The sequence below is a fragment of the Arachis hypogaea genome, chromosome 13, assembly GCF_003086295.3.
Source record: "Arachis hypogaea cultivar Tifrunner chromosome 13, arahy.Tifrunner.gnm2.J5K5, whole genome shotgun sequence".
Taxonomy (NCBI): Eukaryota; Viridiplantae; Streptophyta; class Magnoliopsida; order Fabales; family Fabaceae; genus Arachis; species Arachis hypogaea.
The window spans coordinates 81,693,120-81,718,483 of NC_092048.1; the positions used below are offsets into that span (position 1 = coordinate 81,693,120).

Sequence of the window (25,364 nt, forward strand, 5' to 3'; positions counted from 1 at the left end):
TCACCACAACACATTCACGTCACCAATGTTACTCTCAACCTTCATCTCTTGAATTAACAGATGAGGAATACCTTGAAGCCATTGAAATACAGAGAAAACTAGTGGAAAGATACACAAAATCCCCATCTTGGAAAGAATTCGTATTCAAGAAGATGAATGAGTCCTCAGAGCAATCAAGGGGGAACTTAGAACCATCAAACAGTGAAGATGAAGACCAATTTGTGAGTGAGGAAGTGGAAAAACAAGATGAGGAGGCTACTGCATCAAGTGAACTTTCAATAAAGAATGAGGTGGTTAAAAATGAAACTACACTTGAGATGACAAAGGAACATGAAGAACCACAACTCTCACAAATTTCCCTGACCCAAAAACTCTCAACAATTGAATCTGTGATTGAAAAATATGAAGAGGAGACGAAGAAATGTTGGGAAGATCAACAAACCTCCTCAATGAAAAAGTTATTAAGTCAAATGTTGGGTGCAAGGGAGGAAGTAGAAGAGCAAAAAAGTGAGAAAGACAACCAAAGAATTCCAAACTCAAGTGAAGCAAAGAAGTACATAAAGGAGAAGTTCATGGAACCACCAATACAAGAGACTCTTGATGAAAAGAAGACTCCAACAATCACACAACCACCAAGACCTGGATTCAAAGAAGTGAAGGCAATTAACAAAAGCACCAAGAAGAGGATTGTGACCAAACTACCAAAGACAACATTCAAGAGGAGGTCAACCACAAGCAATCCAACCCCTGGACCAATAGCAAGCAAGCTCAATCAAGCCATGTACAACAGAAAGCTTGCTAAGAGGAAACCAAGACAGGGGGCAATAGCTGAATCTTCTCCTCTCTTGAAGTCATTCCTCTTAACAAATTGGAAGAAGAGGAAGAAAGTGAACAACATGTCAACCGTAGGTATAATTTCTCTTCTCTGCTTTGTTTTCGTTCTTTGTTTTGTTTAAATTCAATAAATTGGCATATGGTTACATTCTAAGTTTGGTGTTGCCTTGCAACAAATTGTTTTTCAATCTTTTTGGATGATTGCATCAAATCAAAAATGAAAGTGACACACCAAGATTCTAAGTTTGGTGTGCCACCTATTTTTCTATGCAAATCATTCAGCAACACCACTTGTCTGCATAACCATAATGTCTTTGCAGTGTTAATTTTCTTTTGGTTTGATATTTTGTTATTCTGTTTACTTTAGTTAATTCTTTGTTTTTAATGCTTTCATTTTAGTTTGCTTATTTGCTGTGTTTATTAATACATCACCAAGAGAGCTTTATTAATGACAGATTCTTGGCTTAGTGATTGTATTTAATAAAGAACAGTTTCATTTGCCTGGTTTTAATTCAAATAAATGGACATAGGATTGCATTCTAAGTTTGGTGTTGCTATGCAACACAATTTGCTTCAAATCTTTACTGGATACTTGCATTGATTCCAAGTGAAAGTGTCACACTAAGTTTGGTGTGCCACTTATTCTTTATGCAAAGTATTATGCTCACCTTCTTAAGCTTGCAATCACAATGTCTCTGTCTCTTGTGACTTGATTATTATCTTTAATTTTGCTTGCTTGAAACACATGTACTACTAACATTTCTTGTGTAAGACATTCATGATCCATCTTAGCCCCATAGCCACGGTTCTAATAGTTGCTTGAGGATGAGCAAGCATTCTGAGTTTGGTATGGGAAGGAGGAGAATGAGAGGAAAATGACAACAATAGAGAAGATGAACTACAAGGTTGTAAAGTTCCTTTTCCTCTCATTTGTTTCAAGCACTATAAACTGCATGATTGTCTTTACCTTTTCTGTATGCATGAGTGTATGAAAAGGCCTAGTTTGATTTCTAAATTGCAACATGGTGCTGTGCCATTGTGATTACCAACTTGAGTTTTGTGAATTCAAAAGCAGTAAAGCATCATGATCATAAACAAACAAGGAACTAAAAAAGAGTTTAGCATGTGCATACAAGTATTGGAAAGCTAGTATGATTAATTGTTGCTCAATTGCATTGGATTTTATTTAATTGAAGTTTTCATCTAGAACATTTTGTGAAATCTTTTGAAAATCATGAAAACCTTGAAAAGGCAAATACAATTAAAGCAAGAAAAGAAAAAGGGAAAAAATGAGAAAGCTGAAGGCTCTGAGTACCAATGGCAATTCATTTGTTAAGTACTTGTGGTGTTTATGTATCAAGCCAAATGCTTGAAAACAAAACACTTAGAAGTCAAGGTTAGGCTCAAAGTACAAAAGCACTCCCTCAAAGCTCAAGGCTCTGAGCATCAATGATTAGAGAGTCAAGAAAAGAAAAGAAAAATGAGCTTAATGAAGTCCTCTAATCAAATGCTTGTGGTGCTTATGTATCAAGTGGTAATACTTGAAAACAAAGCATTTAGAAGTCGTAGCTTTGTTATCAACTCATGGGGCAAAGCACCCAAAAGGAGAAGCTAATAAGAAAATCAAAAGCTTGTTTCAAGGAAGAAATATAAGAAAAAGATTTCATAAATTGAGCTAGATGGAAGCATCAATCATTTACATTTCTTTTGTGACTGTAGCATGCTTAGAAAACTAGCTTACCATGAACATTGAGTTGCTATTCTTCTTGCCTTGGATTGTCAATCTTTATTGCATGATTCTTTTCTTGCTTGGGGACAAGCAAGGTTTAAGTTTGGTGTTGTGATGACATGTCACCATGTCATGTTTTTCTATGCTTTTTCATTTGTTTTCAATAGGTTTTATGCACTTTCTTGATCTATAAGCAAGCCAATTGGGTAGATTTTCATGTTTTCTTTGATTTAATCAACCATGTATGAATTCATGCTATTTCATGAGGTTTTATGCTATAATTGTCACATATTATGAAAAAATGAATATCTCATGATTTTAAGCATAGCTTTGATGTGTTTGGTTGATTAATGATAGGTGAAGAAAGCTTGGAGAAAGGTTGAAGCAAGAAGGAATGGCTAGGAGTAAAGAAAGGACAATGGAATAAGTGAAAATGAACCAGGAAGCAAAAAGCTGGACCAAAAGTTAGCCTCAAACTTTTGCACAAATTTTTGGGTGAAAAGTTAGCCCCAACGTTAGCCCCTAACTTTTGGGCTAACGTTGGCACATGAAAGTTACTCCCTGGGCACCAAAAGTTTGCGCCAACGTTAGCCCCTAACTTTGTGGCTAACGTTGGCATGAGAAAAACACTCCCTGGGCACCAAAAGTTTGCGCCAACGTTAGCCTCTAACTTTTGGGCTAACGTTGGCACATGAAAAACACAAAGGGGGAGCAAAAGTTTGCGCCAACGTTAGCCTCTAACTTTTGGGCTAACGTTGGCGCCATAAGTGCACTAAGGAAGGCCAACGTTGGAGCAAAAGTTAGACCCCTAACTTTTGCACCAACGTGGGTATCAGCAAAACATGGGGGCTGATATGAAAAGTTGGACCAAAAGTTTGCCTCAAACTTTTGGTCAAAGTTTTACTCAAACTTTTGCAAAACTCCAACCCGGTTCACTTGGTTCACTTTGGTTCCTCTCCAAACTCCAAGAGCAATCAACCAAGACCTCTATCAACCCAATTCCATCAAGAGCAAGGGCCTAATTGTCATCACTCAAAGGCACAAGAGATAGATAAAATAGGAATTTCATTTAATTGTAATTTGTTTTGAATTTCATTTTCATTTTGTAAAAATGCCTATATAAGGCATCATTCTCATTTTAGAAAGTAAGCCCGAATAGAGAGAATAGAGGCGAGCTCCACTAGGGAGCATTAGGAATATAGAACTCTCTCTCTTTAGTTTTTCTTTTTGTTTTGAATCTTGGGTTGAGAATTGAAGAAATTCTGTTTCAATTTCAACTTGAGAATTCTCTCTGTTTTCCCCTTCTGCAAACTTTCAGTGAATTGCAATTTGAATTAAAACTCTCTTTACTGCTTTCATCTCTATTTCTTCTGCAAATTGTTTACTGTTGGATCAAGGAAGGAATTGAGATCTAGACTTGTTTTCTAGTCTCTTGGATCCCCTGAGATCTTCACTTGTCTTTCTAGATTTTACAATTGAACTGCATTTCATTTTCTGTTCGATTCCTCAATTTAATTTACATTAAGCCTGCTGCAAATCTCATTTACTTTCCTGCACGTGTGTTCCTCTGCATTTTACATTTGAGCCACTGTGATCTGAATTTACTTTTCATGCAATTTTAATTTCCTTGCAATTGTTCTAAGCTTTGATTTACTGCTTTCATTTAATTTCCCTGAACCCAGTCCCCTTTACTTTTCATGCAAATTTACTTTTCTTGCAATTTAAGTTTCAGCTATTTTACTTTCTTGTTCTTTAAGTTACTGTCCAATTTACTTTCTGCACTTTAATTTTCCTTTTCATTTACTTTTTGCTGCATCAATTATCACACAAATGTTAGCTTGACTAAACTAATCACCCACTAAAGTTGCTTGATCCATCAATCCCTGTGGGATCGACCTCACTCCCGTGAGTTTTATTACTTGATATGACCCGGTACACTTGCCGGTTAGTTTTGGGTGTTTTGGAGAAATTCGTTTCTCCGCGAAAATATCCCATCAGAGAGTGATGTTGAGGAAGTGGATAGAGAGTCGAAGGAAATTGATCAAGAAGTGGATTCCATCATTAGTGATTTTTTGTCCACATTGATCAATCCCCTTGATGATCTTGTTGAGCCTTCTTCCACTAGATTAGAAAGCAATGTTGAGGAGGACGCGCAACCTCCAAGGCTTATTGTGAGTGAGGAATTGGAAGAAATGTCCCAAGCAACAAGCCCCCCTATATATGATGATTTCGCATCAACATATGACCCTTTCGAGCTTGAAGAGTCCTTCCCCACTATGCTTGGAATTGATGACGAGGTAGACCTCACTAAACCTCCTATCTATGATGAGAGTGATGGGAAAGGGATAGAAGAATTTAGTGGAGAAGAAGGTGACCTTGAGGAAGCTTGGCGAGAGGTAAATCTTGAAGAACCTTGCCAAGTGGTGAAAACCTCTAGAAGAGGATCGACGGGCGTGGAGCGTGCTTTGTCAAGATCATTGGGAACTCCTCCACCTCTGATCACTGCCACCCACCACCGTGAATTCATTGCCACCACCACTCCTGAGCAGCGCTCTTCCACCTTTTTCCTTCCTCTAGTGTCGTTGTACTCTGCTCTGCTTTCAGGTTTCATAGCCTGAACTACTGTTCTGCTTTCTTTACTGTCTTTTGTTAGTTTTGTTAATTAGTTTTAATTAGTTAGTTGGATAATGCTGCATGTTATGATAGATAGAAATAATTGCGGTTAGATAATTAGGATGTGGTTAGAGGATTCTAGGCCTGATAAGTGCTCCATTTGTGTTTATTTGCTTAATTGTGCATGATTGGTTGAATGATGGTTGTTGCTGCTATTTCTGGATTTTGGTTAAGGCTGTGCTAAGTTTTTGGTTCTTACATGCTACCCTGCTGAGTTTCCTTGCATAATTTAGATTAATGCTGCGTAATCATATGTAATCCATGCTCTTACCGTGTTTTGTTGCATTCTTGGATTTGATGTGAATTTTGCTGTTGTTGCTATCCGGGAACACCCGTTTTATTGTTGGAATGCTGCCCAAATTTTTGGAAAATCATTTTGTTCTTAACTTGCAACCTAAGACTTGAACTTGGTACTTTTCGAAGTGAGTTTTGCCTGACTTTAATAAGTTCAATTCCTAGGCTACTATGGTTGGCATTTCCGTGCTTACTTGTATTTCCTGTGATATACAATGGATTGATTAGTTCAAGGAGTTGCTTGCCGGATTTCTGTGACAAACAATCCCTTACCTAACTCATCAACTTGAACCTTTTTGTGTCCTCACCCTTCAAGTTAAGTCAACTGACTTTTGATTCATGCTAAACTTATGATCTGACTTTAACTTGTGATTTTCCTCAATAAGGTTCATTTAATTGCAATAGTTGGTGGATCTCACTAGTATAACCATTTTTGACTCAAAACTGTTTCCGAGTGCTTTTGGTTGCATTAGTGCGTACTTCACTTTTTCAGTACCAACTATTACAAAACCCTTGTGATCATGACACTGATTGATGATTTGCTTCCCATATATATGCTTTTGTGCAAAAATTTTCATATTTCATCATCAATGACTATATATTCCTCATGATTATGAGTATGCTTACCTTCCATACTTTGTGCACTTCTTTTAATTGAGCCAGTAATCGTCATATCACTAACTTTTGAACCATTTCTCTAACTCCTAACTTGTTTACCCAGCTAACTTCTCTTTTGGATTTCTACTTAACTCTTTTGATCATTCTTTTTGAATATGGCGCTTCTTAGGCTTAATGAACAAGCATTGTGCAGTTGTTGTTTGGATTCTTGGTTTGTGACTTGATTTGAATTTTGAATTTTGTTACTTGCATTCCAAGAATTCTCTTTTCTTCACTCACTTCATGAGTATGTTTCACCTTGAGTGCTATACTTCTACTTAGTTAGATAAAGGAAAAGCTATAGCTACTACTTCAAAGAAGAGGAAGCGCTCCAAAGCCTCTACCCCTTCTCCTTATGCCAATTATGCTAAGAATCCACTAAATGAAGTGGATAAAGAGAATCAATTGTTACCATCCACCGACCCAATCAAGTTTTCCAATCTCTACTTTGAGCTTTGCTTCCCCAAATATTGGAAGACGAACCTGAACATTGAAAAGAAACTGGTCCTTCCCAACGATATGAGACGCGCCATTGACGTTAGGATTTTATGGTGGTAAGGAATTTCATAAAAACAGTTGCATTGTAGATATAGTCTCTAAACCAACAGAAATCCCTTCGTACAAATGTTTTGGTTGTCACAAGTAACAAACCCCTAAATAAATTGATAACTGGTGCACGAAATTGTGATCTCAGGCAACGGCGCCAAAAACTCTGTACGCACGTCTTAATAAATCGTTTTTCATTCACAACTTCGATACAACTAACCAACAAGTGCACTGGGTCGTCCAAGTAATAAAACCTTACGTGAGTAAGGGTCGATCCCACGGAGATTTTTGGTATGAAGCAAGCTATGGTCATCTTGTAAATCTCAGTCAGGCGGATAATAATTGATTATGGAGTTTTCGAAAATAAATAATAAATAGACAGAAAATAAAGATAGAAATACTTATGTATATCATTGGTGTGAATTTTAGATAAAGGTATAGAGATGCTTTCATCCCTCTGCACTTCTGCTTTCCTGCTGTCTTCATCTAATCAGTGCTACTCCTTTCCATGGCTGGCTTTATGTAAGGACATCACCATTGTCAATGGCTACATTTCATCCTCTCTGTGAAAATGGTCCGATGCGCTGTCACTGCATCGCTAATCATCTGGAGGCATCACCGTGGTCAATGGCTGCATCCCATCCTCTTGTGAAAATGGTCCAAATGCTCTGTCACGGCACGGCTAATCATCTGAGGTTCTCGATCATACTGGAATAAGACTCACCCTCCTTTTGCGTCTGTCACTACGCTCAGCACTCACGAGTTTGAAGTTCGTCATAGTCATTCAATCCCAGAATCCTACTCGGAATACCACAGACAAGGTTTAGACTTTCCGGATTCTCATGAATGCCGCCATCAATCTAGCTTATACCACGAAGATTCTGATTAAGAGATCCAAGAGATAATCATCCAATCTAAAGTGGAACGGAAGTGGTTGTCAGGCACGCGTTCGTGGGGGAATGATGACGATTGTCACATTCATCATATTCATGTTGAAATGCGAATGAATATCTTAGAAGCGGAATAAGTTGAATTGAATAGAAAAACAGTAGTACCTTGCATTACTTCATGAGGAACAGCAGAGCTCCACACCTTAATCTATGGAGTGTAGAAACACTACCGTTAAAAATACATAAGTGAAAGGTTCAGGCATGGCCGAATGGCCAGCCCCCATGATCTAAGAACTAGACGTCCCAAGATGTTCCTCAGATGTCTAATACAATAGTAAAAAGTCCTATTTATACTAAACTAGTTACTAGGGTTTACAGAGATAAGTAATTGATGCATAAATCCACTTCCGGAGCCCACTTGGTGTGTGCTTGGGTTGAGCTTGAATGTTACACGTGCAGAGATTCTTTCTGGAGTTGAACGCCAGGTTGTAACGTGTTTTTGGCGTTCAACTCTGGTTCGTGACGTGTTTCTAGCGTTTAATTCCAAACTGCAGCGTAGAACTGGCGTTCAACGCCCGTTTGCATCGTCTAAACTCGGCCAAAGTATGAACAATTATATATTGCTGGAAAGCCCTGGATGTCTACTTTCCAACGCAATTAGAAGCGCGCCATTTTGAGTTCTGTAGCTCCAGAAAAGCCACTTTAAGTGCAGGGAGGTCAGAATCTAACAACATCAGCAGTCCTTCTTCAACCTCTGAATCTGATTTTTGCTCAAGTCCCTCAATTTCAGCCAGAAAATACCTGAAATCACAGAAAAATACACAAACTCATAGTAAAGTCCAGAAATGTGCATTTAACATAAAAACTAATGAAAACATCCCTAAAAGTAACTAGATCCTACTAAAAACATACTAAAAACAATGCCAAAAAGCGTATAAATTATCCGCTCATCACAACACCAAACTTAAATTGTTGCTTGTCCCAAAGCAACTGAAAATCAAATAGGATAAAAAGAAGAGAATATACTATAAATTCCAAACTATCAATGAAACATAGCTTCAATCAGATGAGCGGGACTTGTAGCTTTTTTGCCTCTTGAATAGTTTTGGCATCTCACTTTATCCATTGAGGTTCAGAATGATTGGCATCTATAGGAACTCAGAGTTTAGATAGTTTTATTGATTCTCCTAGTTTAGTATGTTGATTCTTGAACACAGCTACTTTATGAGTCTTGGCCGTGGCCCTAAGCACCTTGTTTTCCAGTATTACCACCGGATACATAAATGACACAGACACATAACTGGGTGAACCTTTTCAGATTGTGACTCAGCTTTGCTAAAGTCCCCAATTAGAGTTGTCCAGGGTTCTTAAGCACACTCTTTTTTTGCTTTGAACCTTGACTTTAACCGCTAAGTCTCAAGTTTTCACTTGACACCTTCACGCCACAAGCACATGGTTAGGGACAACTTGGTTTAGCCGCTTAGGCCAGGATTTTATTCCTTTAGGCCCTCCTATCCACTGATGCTCAAAGCCTTGGGATCCTTTTTATTTACCCTTGCCTCTTGGTTTTAAGGGTTATTGGATTTTTGCTCTTGCCTTTTGGTTTTAAGAGCTTTTGGCTTTTTCTGCTTGCTTTTTCTTTTTCTATTTTTTTTGCTATTTTTCTTTTTTTTTTCTGCAAGCGTTTGTATTCACTGCTTTTTCTTGCTTCAAGAATCATTTTTATGATTTTTTAGATTATCAAATAATATGTCTCCTTGTCATCATTCTTTCAAGTGCCAACATATTTAACATTCTTAAACAGCAACTTCAAAAGACATATGCACTGTTCAAGCATTCATTCAGAAAACAAAAAGTATTGTCACCACATCAATATAATTAAACTAAGTTCAAGGATAAATTCGAAACTCATGTACTTCTTGTTCTTTTGAATTAAAACATTTTTCATTTAAGAGAGGTGATAGATTCATATTCACTACTTTAAGGCATAGATACTTAAATACTAATGATCATGTAATAAGACACAAATATAGATAAACATTTAACATAAGAAAACGAAAAACAGAAAATTTAAGAACAAGGAATGAGTCCACCTTAGTGATGGTGGCGTTTCCTTCTTGAGGAACCAATGATGTCCTTGAGCTCTTTTATGTCTCTTCCTTGTCTTTATTGCTCCTCCCTCATTGCTCTTTGATGCTTCTATCCTTAGTTACTCCCAATAATTGTGTGGGGGAAAATGTATCCCCTGAGGTATATCAGGGATCTCTTGATTTGCAGTCAAATATTCTACCACTGAGCTATAGACCCTTGAGATGAATCTTTCTATCTCCCATGACTCAGAGGTGGAAGCTTTTGTCTTCCCTTTCCTCTTTCTAGAGGTTTCTCTGACCTTAGGTGCTATCAATGGTTATGGAAAAACAAAAAAAACTTATGCTTTTACCACACCAAACTTAGAATTTTGCTCGCCCTCGAGCAAGCAAAGAAAGAATAGATGAAGAAGAAGATGTGGAAAAAAAAAACTAGGATTATGAGGAGGGAAGGTGGGGATCCTGTGGGATCCACAGATCCTGAGATCATCCTGTGAGGTCCACAGATCTTAAGGTATCAAGGATTTACATCCCTGCACCAATTAGGCATGTAAAATGCCTTTGCATGCATTTCTGGCATTTAAACGCTGAATTGATGCTTGTTCTGGGCGTTTGGTACGCAGAATCGTGATTACACTTTAATTATGTAAAGTTCATTGCTCTTTATTTCACTGGAAATGGCGCCAAAAACATGATGCCAAAACCACGGTTCACAACTCCGTGTAACTGACCAGCAAGTGCACTGGGTCGTCCAAGTAATACCTTACGTGAGTAAGGGTCGAATCCCACGGAGATTGTCGGTACGAAGCAAGCTATGGTCACCTTGTAAATCTCAGTTAAGTTGACTCATATGGGCTACAATATATTATGTAAATAAAACATAAAGTAAGGATAGAAATACTTATGTAATTCATTGGTGAGAATTTCAGATAAGCGAATGGAGATGCTTTCGTTCCTCTGAACCTCTGCTTTTCTGCTATCTTCATCCAATCAGTCTTACTCCTTTCCATGGCTGCCTTTATGTGATACATCACCACTATCAATGGCTACTTTCGGTCATCTCTCTGGAAAATGATCCAATGCCCTGTCACGGCACGGCTAATCGTCTGGAGGCATCACCCTTGTCAATGGCTTCATCTTATCCTCTCAGTGAAAATGGTCAACGCACCCTGTCACGGCACGGCTATTCATCTGTCGGTTCTCGATCATACTGGAATAGGATTTACTATCCTTTTGCATCTGTCACTAATGCCCTGCAATCGTGAGTTAGGAGCTCGTCACAGTCATTCATTCATTGAATCCTACTCGGAATACCACAGACAAGGTTTAGACTTTCTGGATTCTCTTGAATGCCACCATCATTCTAGCTTACACCATGAAGATTCTGGTTAGGAGATCTAAGAGATACTCATTCAGTCGAAGGTAGAACGGAAGTGGTTATCAGGAACGCGTTCATAGGGAATGATGATGATTGTCACGTTCATCACATTCAGATTGAAGTACGAATGAATATCTTGGAAGCGAAATAAGATGAATTGAATAGAAAACAGTAGTACTTTGCATTAATCTTTGAGGACCAGCAGAGCTCCACACCTTAATCTATGGAGTGTAGAAACTCTACCGTGAAAATACATAAGTGAAAGGTCCAGGCATGGACGAGATGGCCAGCCCCTAAAACGTGATCACAGGATCAAAATACAATCCAGGATGTCTAATACAATAGTAAAAGGTCCTATTTATAATAAACTAGCTACTAGGGTTTACCGAAGTAAGTAACTGATGCATAAATCCACTTCCGGGGCCCACTTGGTGTGTGTTTGGGCTGAGCTTGAGTGTTGCACGTGTAAAGGTCCTTCTTGGAATTGAACGCCAGTTTTTCTGCCAGTTTGGGCGTTCAACTCTGGTTTTGGCTCCTTTTCTGGCGCTGGACGCCAGATTTGGGCAGAAAGCTGGCATTGAACGCCAGTTTACGTCGTCTATTCTTGGAAAGCCCTGGATGTCTACTTTCCAACGCAATTGGAAGCGCGCCATTTCGAGTTCTGTAGCTCCAGAAAATCCACTTTGAGTGTAGGAAGGTCAGAATGCAACAACATCAGCAGTCCTTCTTCAACCTCTGAATCTGATTTCTGCTCAAGTCCCTCAATTTCAGCCAGAAAATACCTGAAATCACAGAAAAACACACAAACTCATAGTAAAGTCCAGAAATGTGAATTTAACATAAAAACTAATGAAAACATCCCTAAAAGTAACTAGATCCTACTAAAAACATACTAAAAACAATGTCAAAAAGCGTATAAATTATCCGCTCATCACAACACCAAACTTAAATTGTTGCTTTTCCCCAAGCAACTGAAAATCAATTAGGATAAAAAGAAGAGAATATACTATAAATTCCAAACTATCAATGAAACAGAGCTTCAATCATATGAGCGGGACTTATAGCTTTTTGCCTCTTGAATAGTTTTGGCATCTCACTTTATCCATTGAAGTTTAGAATGATTGGCATCTATAGGAACTTCAGATTTCGAATAGTGTTATTGACTCTCATAGTTCAGTATGATGATTCTTGAACACAGCTTCTTTATGAGTCTTGGCCGTGGCCCTAAGCACTTTGTTTTCCAGTATTACCACCGGATACATAAATGCCATAGACACATAATTGGGTGAACCTTTTCAGATTGTGACTTAGCTTTGCTAAAGTCCTCAATTAGAGGTGTACAGGGTTCTTAAGCACACCCCTTTTTTGCTTTGGACCTTGACTTTAACCGCTCAGTCTCAAGTTTTCACTTGACACCTACACGCCACAAGCACATGGTTAGGGACAACTTGGTTTAGCCGCTTAGACTAGGATTTTATTCCTTTAGGCCCTCCTATCCACTGATGCTCAAAGCCTTGGGATCCTTTTTATTTACCCTTGCCTTTTGGTTTTAAGGGTTATTGGCTTTTTCTGCTTGCTTTTTCTTTTTCTTTCTATTCTTTTTTTTTTCGCCTATTTTTTTTCTTTTTTTTTTCTGCAAGCTTTGTTCTTTGCTGCTTTTTCTTGCTTCAAGAATCATTTTTATGATTTTTCAGATTATCAAATAACATGTCTCCTAGTCATCATTCTTTCAAGAGCCAACATATTTAACATTCTTAAACAACTACTTCAAAAGGCATATGCACTGTTTAAGCATACATTCAGAAAACAAGAAGCATTGTCACCACATCAATATAATTAAACTAAGTTCAAGGATAAATTCGAAACTCATGTACTTCTTGTTCTTTTGAAATAAAACATTTTTCATTTAAGAGAGGTGATGGATTCATAGGGCATTCATAACTTTAAGACATAGTTACTACTACTAATGATCATGTAATGAAGACACAAATATCGATAAGCACATAACATAGAAAACGAAAAACAGAAGAAATAAGAACAAGGAATGAATCCACCTTAGTGATGGTGGCGTTTCCTTCTTGAGGAACCAATGATGTCCTTGAGCTCTTCTATGTCTCTTCCTTGTCTTTGTTGCTCCTCCCTCATTGCTTTTTGATCTTCTCTTATTTCATGAAGGATGATGGAGTGCTCTTGATGTTCCACCCTTAGTTGTCCCATATTGGAACTCAATTTTCCTAGGGAGGTGTTGATTTGCTCCCAATAGTTTTTTGGAGGAAAGTGCATTTGAGGCATTTCCGGGATCTCATGGTGATGAGCTTCATACGCCTCTTGAGCTCCATGAATGGGCTCTCTTGCTTGCTCCATCTTCTTCTTAGTGATGGGCTTGTCCTCTTTAATGAGGATATCTCCCTCTATGTCAATCCCAGCCGAATTGCATAGGTGGCAAATGAGGTGAGAAAAGGCTAACCTTGCCATGGTGGAGGACTTGTCAGCCACCTTGTAGAGTTCTTGAGGTATAATCTCATGAACTTCCACCTCTTCTCCAATCATGATGCTATGGATCATGATGGCCCGGTCTATAGTAACTTCAGACCGGTTGCTAGTGGGAATGATTGAGCATTTAATGAACTCCAACCACCCTCTAGCTACAGGCTTGAGGTCCAATCTTCTTAGTTGAACCGGCTTGCCTTTGGAGTCAATCTTCCATTGAGCTCCTTCTATACATATGTCCATAAGGACTTAGTCCAACCTTTGATTAAAGTTGACCCTTCTAGTGTAGGGGCGTTCATCTCCTTGCATCATGGGCAAGTTAAACGCCAACCTCACATTCTCCAGACTAAAATCTAAGTATTTCCCCCGAACCATTGTAACATAGTTCTTTGGATCCGGGTTCTTACTTTGATCATGGTTCTTGGTGATCCATGCATTAGCATAGAACTCTTGAACCATTAGGATGCCGACTTGTTGGATGGGATTTGTTAGAACTTCCCAACCTCTTCTTTGAATTTCATGTCGGATCTCCGGATACTCATTTCTTTTGAGTTTGAAAGGGACCTCAGGGATTACCTTCTTCTTGGTCACAACATCATAGAAGTGGTCTTGATGGGCTTTGGAGATGAACCTTTCCATCTCCCATGACTCGGAGGTGGAAGCTTTTGTCTTCCCTTTCCCCTTTCTAGAGGATTCTCCGGTCTTAGGTGCCATCAATGGTAATGGAAAAACAAAAAGCTTATGCTTTTACCACACCAAACTTAGAATTTTGCTCGCCCTCGAGCAATAAAAGAAAGAATAAATGAAGAAGAAGAAGAAATGGAGGAGAGGGAGAAGGGAAGGTGTTTCGGCCAAGAAGGGTATAGAGGGGTGTGTTGTATGAATTTGAGGAAGAATGGAGGGCTTTATATAGGTAAGGGAGGGGGGTTAAGGTTTCGGCCATATGGGTGGGTTTGGGTGGGAAATTGGTTTTGAATTTTGAAGGTAGGTGGGGTTTATGAGGTAGGTTTATGGGGAAGAGTGGATGGATATGAGTGGTGAAGAGGTGATGGGGAAGAGAGATTGAGGTGATTGGTGAAGGGTTTTTGGGGAAGAGTGTTTATGGGGTTGTGTGAAAGAGAGTGGTGAGAAGAAGTGAGTGGAGGTAGGTGGGGATCCTGTGGGGTCCATAGATCCTGAGGTGTTCAAGGATTTACATCCCTGCACCCATTAGGCATGTAAAAATGCCTTTGCACACAACTCTGGGCGTTCAGCGCCAGGTTGGTGGCCATTTTAGGTGTTCAACGCCCATTTGTGTGCCATTTCTGGCGTTGAACGCCAGAACCATGCCTGTTCTGGCATTCAGCGCCCAGAAGCTGCCCATTTTGGGCGTTCAGCGCCAGAACCATGCTCTGTTCTGGCGCTGAACGCCAGACAGATGCTCCTCCAGGGTGTGATTTTTCTTCTGCTATTTTTGATTCTGTTTTCAACTTTTATATTTATTTTGTGACTCCACATGATCATGAACCTACAAAGACATATAACTAAGAAAAATATAGTTAGATAAATAAGAATTGGGTTGCCTCCCAACAAGCGCTTCTTTAATGTCAATAGCTTGACAGTGGGCTCTCATGGAGCCTCACAGATGTGCAGAGCTTTGTTGAGACTCTCCAACACCAAACTTAGAGTTTGGATATGGGAGTTCAACACCAAACTTAGAGTTTGGTTGTGGCCTCCCAACACCAAACTTAGAGTTTGACTGTGGGGCTCTGGTTGACTCTGCTTTGAGAGAAGCTTTTTCTGCTTCCTCTCCATGGTTGCAGAGGGAGATCCTTGAGTTTTAAACACAAGGGAGTCCTTATTCCATTGAAGGACTATTTCACCTCTGTCAACATCAATCACAACTCTTGCTGTGGCCAGGAAAGGTCTTCCTAGGATGATGGATTCATCCTCTTCCTTTCCAGTATCCAGGACTACGAAATCAGCAGGGATGTAAAGGCCTTCAACCTTTACTAACACATCCTCTACTTGTCCATAAGCCTATTTTCTTGAACTGTCTGCCATCTCTAATTAGATTTTAGCAGCTTGCACCCCATAGATTCCCAATTTCTCTATTACAGAGAGGGGCATGAGGTTTATTCCTGAACCAAGGTCACATAGAGCCTTAAAGATCATGGTGCCTATGGTACAGGGTATTATGAACTTTCCAGGATCCTGTCTCTTCTGAGGCAATGTCAGTTGATCCAGATCACTTAGTTCATTGATGAACAAGGGAGGTTCAACTTCCCAAGTATCAATGCCAAATAATTTGGCATTTAGCTTCATGATTGCACCAAGAAACTTGGCAGTTTGCTCTTCAGTAACATCCTCATTCTCTTCAGAAGAGGAATACTCATCAGAGCTCATGAAGGGCATAAGGAGGTTCAATGGAATCTCTATGGTCTCTAGATGAGCCTCAGAGTCCTTTTGTTCCTCAGAGGGAAGCTCCTTATTGATCACTGGACGTCCCAGGAGGTCTTCCTCATTGGGATTCACGTCCTCCACTCCCCTTGTAGGTTCGGCCATGGTGCTTATGTCAATGGCCTTGCACTCTCCTTTTGGGTTCTCTTCTGTATTGCTTGGGAAAGTACTGGGAGGGATTTCAGTGATCCTTTTACTCAGCTGGCCCACTTGTGCTTCCAAATTTCTAATGGAAGATCTTGTTTCATTCATGAAACTTACAGTAGCCTTAGACAGATCAGAGACTAAGTTTGCCAAATTAGAAGTATTTTGTTCAGAGTTCTCTGTTTGTTGCTGAGTGGATGATGGAAAAGGTTTATTATTGCTAAACCTGTTTCTTCCACCATTATTAAAGCCTTGTTGAGGCTTTTGATCCTTCCATGAGAAATTTGGATGATTTCTTCATGATGAGTTATAGGTGTTTCCATAAGGTTCACCTAAATAATTTACCTCTGCTATTGCAGGGTTTTCAGGATCATAAGCTTCTTCTTCAGAAGATGCCTCTTGAGTACTGTTGGATGTAGCTTGCATTCCATGCAGACTCTGAGAGATCATATTGACTTGCTGAGTCAATATTTTATTCTGAGCCAATATGGCATTCAGAGTATCAACTTCAAGAACTCCCTTCTTCATAGGCGTCCCATTACTCAAAGGATTCCTTTCAGAAGTGTACATGAACTGGTTATTAGCAACCATGTCAATGAGTTCTTGAGCTTCTGCAGGCGTTTTCTTTAGGTGAATGGATCCACCTACAGAAGTGTCCAGTGACATCTTTGATAGCTCAGATAAACCATCATAGAATATATCCAGGATGGTCCATTCTGAAAGCATGTCAGAAGGACACTTTTTGGTCAACTGTTTGTATCTTTCCCAAGCTTCATAGAGGGATTCACCTTCTTTCTGTCTGAAGGTTTGAACATCAGCTCTAAGCTTGCTCAGCTTTTGAGGAGGAAAGTACTTGGCTAAGAAATTCGTGACCAGCTTATCCCAAGAGTTCAGGCTGTCTTTGGGTTGAGAATCCAACCATAATCTAGCTCTGTCTCTTACAGCAAAAGGGAAAAGCATGAGCCTGTAGACTTTAGGATCTACTCCATTAGTCTTAACAGTATCACATATCTACAGGAATTCAGTTAAGAACTGAAAAGGATCTTCAGATGGATGTCCATGAAACTTGCAGTTCTGCTGCATCAGAGAAACTAATTGAGGTTTCAGCTCAAAGTTGTTTGCTCCAATGGCAGGAATGGAGATGCTTCTTCCATGTAAATTGGAATTAGGTGCCATCTCCTCTTCCTTACATTATTATTATTTTCAGCTGCCATCTCCTCTTCCTGTTCGAAAATTTCTGAAAGGTTATCTCTGGATTGTTGTAATTTAGCTTCTCTTAATTTTCTCTTCAGAGTCCTTTTAGGTTCTGGATCTGCTTCAACAAGAATATTCTTGTCCTTGCTCCTGCTCATATGACAAAGAAGAGGGCACAGAAAAAATAATAATAATAATATGGATCCTTTATACCACAGTATAGGGATCCCTGTGTGAGTAGAAGAAGAGGGGGAGACAAAGAATGTAATATAATGGAAGAAACACAACTGTGAGGAGGGTTGAGATGTGAGATGAGATGTTAGTAGATGAATAAATAGCTAGAATAATATGGGAGAGGGAGAATTTTCGAAAATAATTTTTGAAAAAAGGTTAGTGATTTTCAAAAATGGTTTTTGAAAAATGTTAGTATTTTTCGAAAATTTTTAAAATCAAAAATAAAAATAAGAATAATTAGTTAATTAAAAAGAAATTTTTGAAAAAGAGGGAAGATATTTTCGAAAATTAGAGAGAGAGAGTTAGTTAGGTAGTTTTGAAAAAGTTAAGAAACAAACAAAAAGTTAGTTAGTTAGTTGAAACAAATTTTGAAAAGATAAGAAGTTAGGAGGTTAAAAAAGATATTTTGAAACTAACTTTTTGAAAAAGGTAAGATAAGAAGATATTTTAGAAATTAGTTTTGAAAAAGATTTGATTTTTAAAATCTCAATTAATGACTTGATTAATAAGAAATCACAAGATATGATTCTAGAACTTAAAGTTTGAATCTTTCTTAACAAGCAAGTAACAAACTTCAAATTTTTGAATCAAAACATTAATTGATTATGTTATTTTCAAAAATTTGATATGAAAATAAGAAAAAGATTTTTGAAAAATATTTTTGGAATTTTCAAAAATAACTAAGAATTTTGAAAAATATTTGATTTTTGAAAAAAGATTTTGAAAAAGATAAGATTTTCAAATTGAAAATTTGATTTGACTCATAAGAAACAACTTGATTTTAAAAATTTTTGAAAAAGTCAACTCAAATTTTCGAATTTGATGAGAGAAAAAGGGAAAGATATTTTTTTGTTTTTTGAATTTTTATGATGAGAGAGGAAAACAGGAAAAATGATGCAATGCATGAAAGTTATGGATCAAAACAATGAATGCATGCAAGAATGCTATGAATGTCAAGATGAACACCAAGAACACTTTGAATGTCAAGATGAACATCATAGACATAATTTTGAAAAATTTTTAATGCAAAGAAAACATGCAAGACACCAAACTTTGAATTCTTTAATGCTTACGCACTAAGAATTCAAGAATGCATATGAAAAACACCATACAACACAAAACAAAAAATCATCAAGATCAAACAAGAAGACTTACCAAGAACAACTTGAAGATCATGAAGAACACTATGAATGCATGAAATTTTCGAAAATTGCAAGATGCACATGCAAATGACACCAAACTTATGACATGACTCATGACTCAAACAAGAAACACAAAAAATGTTTTTGATTTTTATGATTTTCTAATTTTTTTTTTGGATTTTTTCGAAAATTATATGAAAAAGAAAAAATAAGGATTCCAAAATTTTTTAACATGAATTCTAGGAATCTTTCATTCTTATTCTAAAGCTTCAGTCCAGGAATTACACATGGCTCACTAGCCAGCCAAGCTTTCAATGAAAGCTCCGGTCCAAAACACTAGACATGGCCAATGGCCAGCCAAGCTTCAGCAGGTGAATCAGGAACAGCAGCAGGTGGATTAGCAACAACTAGCTTGCTCTTGATAACAAATTGCTGCCTCAGTCCAAATAAATTTAGACATGGCTTTACAGCCAGCCAGGCTTCACATGCTTCATGAAACACTAGAATTCATTCTTAAAAATTTTGAAGCCATAGAATAATTTATTTTTGAAAACATTATTTTTATTATTATTTTTTTTTTTTTGAAAACTAATGGGAAAATTTTTGAAAGATTCATGAAAAATTTTTGAAAACAAAACAAAAAAGAAAATTACCTAATCTGAGCAACAGGATGAACCGTCAGTTGTCCATACTCAAACAATCCCCGGCAACGGTGCCAAAAACTTGGTACGCGGAATCGTGATTACACTTTAATTATGTAAAGTTCATTGCTCTTTCTTTCCCTGGAAATGGCGCAAAAAACATGATGCCAAAACCACGGTTCACAACTCCGTGTAACTGACCAGCAAGTGCACTGGGTCGTCCAAGTAATACCTTACGTGAGTAAGGGTCGAATCCCACGGAGATTGTTGGTATGAAGCAAGCTATGGTCACCTTGTAAATCTCAGTTAAGTTGACTCATATGGGCTACAATATATTATGTAAATAAAACATAAAGTAAGGATAGAAATACTTATGTAATTCATTGGTGAGAATTTCAGATAAGCGAATAGAGATGCTTTCGTTCCTCTGAACCTCTACTTTCCTGCTATCTTCATCCAATCAGTCTTACTCCTTTCCATGGCTGGCTTTATGTGATACATCACCACTGTCAATGGCTACTTTCGGTCATCCAATGCCCTGTCACGACATGGCTAATCGTCTGGAGGCATCACCCTTTTCAATGGCTTCATCTTATCCTCTCAGTGAAAATGGTCAATGCACCCTGTCACGGCACGGCTATTCATCTGTCGGTTCTCGATCATACCGGAATAGGATTTACTATCCTTTTGCGTCTGTCACTAACGCCCTGCAATCGTGAGTTAGGAGCTCGTCACAGTCATTCATTCATTGAATCCTACTCGGAATACCACAGACAAGGTTTAGACTTTCCGGATTCTCTTGAATGCCGCCATCATTCTAGCTTACACCACGAAGATTCTGGTTAGGAGATCTAAGAGATACTCATCCAGTCGAAGGTAGAACAGAAGTGGTTGTCAGGCACGCGTTCATAGGGAATGATGATGATTGTCACGTTCATCACATTCAGATTGAAGTACGAATGAATATCTTGGAAGCGAAATAAGATGAATTGAATAGAAAACAGTAGTACTTTGCATTAATCTTTGAGGAACAGCAGAGCTCCAAACCTTAATCTATGGAGTGTAGAAACTCTACCGTGAAAATACATAAGTGAAAGGTCCAGGCATGGCCGAGATGGCCAGCCCCTAAAACGTGATCACAGGATCAAAATACAATCCAGGATGTCTAATACAATAGTAAAATGTCCTATTTATAATAAACTAGCTACTAGGGTTTACAGAAGTAAGTAATTGATGCATAAATCCACTTCCGGGGCCCACTTGGTGTGTGTATGGGCTGAGCTTGAGTGTTGCACGTGTAGAGGTCCTTCTTGGAATTGAACGCCAGTTTTTGTGCCAGTTTGGGCGTTCAACTCTGGTTTTGGCTCCTTTTCTGGCGCTGGACGCCAGATTTGGGCAGAAAGCTGGCGTTGAACGCCAGTTTACGTCGTCTATTCTTGGCCAAAGTATGAACTATTATATATTGCTGGAAAGCCCTGGATGTCTACTTTCCAACGCAATTAAAATCCACTTTGAGTGCAGGGAGGTCAGAATCCAACAGCATCAGCAGTCCTTCTTCAACCTCTGAATCTGATTTCTGCTCAAGTCCCTCATTTTCAGCCAGAAAATACCTGAAATCACAGAAAAACACACAAACTCATAGTAAATTCCAGAAATGTGAATTTAACATAAAAACTAATGAAAACATCCCTAAAAGTAACTAGATCCTATTAAAAACATACTAAAAACAATGTCAAAAAGCGTATAAATTATCCGCTCATCAGCGTTCAGCGCCCAGATGTAGCATATTTCTGGCGTTCAGCGCCAGCCCTTCTTCACTGTGCATTTCTAGCATCTGAACGCCAGGATGCTGCTTGTTTCTGGCGTTCAATGCCAGAAACATGCTCTGTTCTGCCGTTGAACGCCAGACAGATGCTCCTTACTGGCGTTTAAACGCCAGTATGATCCTCCTCCAGGGTGTGATTTTTCTTCTGCTGTTTTTGATTCTGTTTTTAATTTTTTTATTTATTTTTTGACTCCACATGATCATGAACCTAATAAAACATGAAAAACAATAAAAATAAAAATAGAATTAGATAAATAAAAATTAGGTTGCCTCCCAACAAGCGCTTCTTTAATGTCAATAGCTTGACAGTGGGCTCTCATGGAGCCTCACAGATGTTCAGAGCATTGTTGAGACTTCCCAACACCAAACTTAGAGTTTGGATATGGGAGTTCAACACCAAATATAGAGTTTGGTTGTGGCCTCCCAACACCAAACTTAGAGTTTGACTGTGGGGGCTCTGGTTGACTCTGCAGTGGGAGAAGCTTACTGTGCCTCTTTTTCATGTTTATAGAAGGATAACCTTGAGTTGTAAACACAAGAGAGTCCTCATTCAATTGAAGGACTAGTTCACCTCTGTTAACATCAATCACAGCTCTTGTTGTGGCTAGGAAGGGTCTTCCAAGGATGACGGATTCATCCTCATCCTTCCCAGTATCTAGGATTATGAAATCATCAGGGATGTAAAGGCCTTTAACCTTTACTAATATGTCCTCTACTTGTCCATAAGCCTATTTTCTGGAATTGTCTGCCATCTCTAATGAGATTTTAGCAGCTTGTACCTCAAAGATTCCCAGTTTCTCCATTACAGAGAGTGGCATGAGGTTTATTCCTGACCCCAGGTCACATAGAGCCTTCTCAAAGGTCATGGTGCCTATGGTACAAGGTATCAGGAACTTTCTAGGATCCTATTTCTTCTGAGGCAATCTCAGTTGATCTAATGCATTCAGTTCATTAGTGAACAGGGGAGGTTCATCTCCCCAAGTCTCATTACCAAATAAATTGGCATTCAGCTTCATGATTGCACCAAGGAACTTGGTAACTTGCTCTTTAGTAACATCTTCATTCTCTTCAGAAGAGGAGTACTCTTCAGAGCTCATGAATGGCATAAGGAGGTTCAATAGAATCTCTATGGTCTCTAGATGAGCCTCAGATTCCTTTCGTTCCTCAAATGGAAACTCCTTATTGATCACTGGACGTCCCAGGAGGTCTTCCTCCTTAGGATTCACGTCCTCCCCTTCCTCTTTGGATTCGGCCATGATGATTATATCAATGGCCTTGCACTCTTCTTTTGGATTTTCTTCTGTATTGCTTGGGATAGTACTAGGAGGGATTTCAGTGATCCTTTTACTCAGCTGGCCCACTTGTGCCTCCAAATTTCTAATGGAGGACCTTGTTTTATTCATGAAACTTACAGTGGCCTTAGATAGATCAGACACTAAGTTTGCTAAATTAGAGGTATTTTGTTCAGAGTTCTCTGTCTGTTGCTGAGTGGATGATGGAAAAAGTTTACTATTGTTAAAACTATTTCTTCCACCATTATTAAAGCCTTGTTGAGGCTTTTGTTGATCCTTCCATGAGAGATTTGGGTGATTTCTCCATGAAGGATTATAGGTGTTTCCATATGGTTCACTCATGTAATTCACCTCTGCTATTGCAGGGTTTTCAGGATCATAAGCTTCTTCATCAACAGATGCATCTTGAGTACCGTTGGATGCAGCTTGCATTCCATTCAGACTCTGAGAAATCATATTGACTTGCTGAGTCAATATTTTATTCTGAGCCAATATGGCATTCAGAGTATCAATTTCAAGAACTCTCTTCTTCTGAGGCGTCCCATTACTCACAAGATTCCTCTCAGAAGTGTACATGAACTGGTTATTAGCAACCATGTCAATGAGTTCTTGAGCTTCTGTAGGCATTTTCTTTAGGTGAATGGATCCACCTGCAGAAGTATCCAATGACATCTTAGCTAATTCAGACAGACCATCATGGAATATATCTAGGATGGTCCATTCTGAAAGCATGTTAGAAGGACACTTTTTGGTCAGTTCCTTGTATCTCTCCCAAGATTCATAGAGGGATTTACCTTCCTTCTGTCTGAAGGTTTGAACATCCACTCTAAGCTTACTCAGCTTTTGAGGAGGAAAGAACTTGGCTAAGAAAGCTGTGACCAGCTTATCCCAAGAGTTCAGGCTATCTTTGGGTTGAGAGTCCAACCACACTCTAACTCTGTCTCTTACAGCAAAAGGGAAAAGCATGAGCCTGTAGACTTCAGGATCTACTCCATTAGTCTTAACAGTATCACAGATCTGCAAGAATTCAATTAAGAACTGAAAAGGATCTTTAGATGGAAGTGGAACTTGCAGTTCTGCTGCATCAGAGAAACTAATTGAGGTTTCAGCTCAAAATTGTTTGCTCCAATGGTGGGGATGGAGATGCTTCTTCCATGTAAATTAGAATTAGGTGCAGTAAAGTCACCAAGCATTCTCCTTGTATTATTATTATTTTCGGCTGCCATCTCCTCTTCTTGTTCGAAAATTTCTGAAAGGTGCTTGCTGGATTGTTGTAATTTAGCTTCTCTTAGTTTCCTCTTCAGAGTCCTTTCAGGTTCTGGATCTGCTTCAACAAGAATATTCTTGTCCTTGTTCCTGCTCATATGAAAAAGAGGGAACAGAAAAATAATAATAGGGATCCTTTTTACCATAGTATAGAGGTCCCTGTGTGAGTAGAAGAAAAGAAGAAGAAAAGAATGTAATGTAAGGAAAGAAACACAAGGGTGAGGAGAGTAGAGATGTGAGATGAAGAGAAGTGTTAGTAGATGAATAAATAAATAGAATGAGATGAGAGAGAAAGAGAATTTTCGAAAATTATTTTTGAAAAATGGTTAGTGATTTTCGAAAATTAAAAGAAGAATTAAATTAAAATTGAATTTTGAAACAATTAGTTAATTAAAAAGAATTTTTGAAAAAGAGGGAGATATTTTCGAAAATTAGAGAGATAGGGTTAGTTAGGTAGTTTTGAAAAAGATAAGAAACAAACAAAAAGTTAGTTAGTTAGTTGAAACAAATTTGAAAATCAATTTTGAAAAGATAAGAAGATAAGAAGTTAGAAAAGATATTTTAAAATCAAATTTTTGAAAAAGATATGATTGAAATTAGTTTTGAAAAAGATTTGATTTTAAAATCACAATTAATGACTTAATTCACAAGAAATCACAAGATATGATCCTTGAATCTTTCTTAACAAGTAAGTAACAAACTTGAAATTTTTGAATCAAAACATTAATTGTTGAAGATATTTTCGAAAATTATGAGATAAAATTAAGAAAAAGATTTTTGAAAAATATTTTTATAATATTCGAAAATAAATAAGAAAAATGAAAAAGATTTGATTTTTGAAAAATATTTTGAAAAAGATAAGATTTTTAAATTGAAAATTTGATTTGACTCATAAGAAACAACTAAATTTTTAAAAATTTTTGAAAAAGTCAACTCAAATTTTCGAATTTTATGAGAGAAAAAAAGGATAAGATATTTTTTTTGATTTTTTTGAATTTTTAATGATGAAAGAGAAAAACATGAAAAATGATGCAATGCATGAAAATTTTGGATCAAAGCATGTGATGAATGTAAGAACACTATGAATGTCAAGATGAACACCAAGAACACTTTGAAGATCAAGATGAATATCAAGACTTATTTTTTGAAAATTTTATATGCAAAGAAAACATACAAGACACCAAACTTAGAAATCTTTCATGTTCAGACACTATGAATGCAAGAATGCATATGAAAAACAACATGCAACGCAAAACCATATAATATGAAGATCAATCAAGAAGGGTTATCAAGAACAACTTGAAGATCATGATGAATGCAATGCATGAATGCAATTTTCGAAAAATGCAAGGTGAGTATGCAATTGACACCAAACTTAAAATTTGACTCAAGACTCAAACAAGAAACACAAAATATTTTTGGTTTTTATGATTTTATGATTTTTTGGATTTTTCAAAAATTATTTGTGAAAAAGAAAAATAAGGATTCCAAAATTTTTAATATGAATTCCAGGAATCTTGCACTCTTATTCTAAAGCTCCAATCTGAGGGTTAGACATGGCTTAATAGCTAGTCAAGCTTTAGCATGTAATTCTTTTGGATCTGGAACA

At 37.9% G+C, this 25,364-nt stretch overlaps 2 non-coding genes across 2 annotated transcripts; both read left to right on the forward strand.

Annotated features, from left to right (window-relative positions):
* The first annotated feature begins 16,881 nt into the window (after positions 1–16,881).
* Positions 16,882–16,989, forward strand: LOC112738832 (small nucleolar RNA R71). The gene has a single exon (XR_003169787.1). It is a non-coding gene; the product is annotated as a small nucleolar RNA R71 (small nucleolar RNA).
* Positions 16,990–23,215: 6,226 nt separating this feature from the next.
* On the forward strand, positions 23,216–23,323 carry LOC112739187 (small nucleolar RNA R71). Its single transcript, XR_003170124.1, has one exon. It is a non-coding gene; the product is annotated as a small nucleolar RNA R71 (small nucleolar RNA).
* Positions 23,324–25,364: the final 2,041 nt, after the last annotated feature.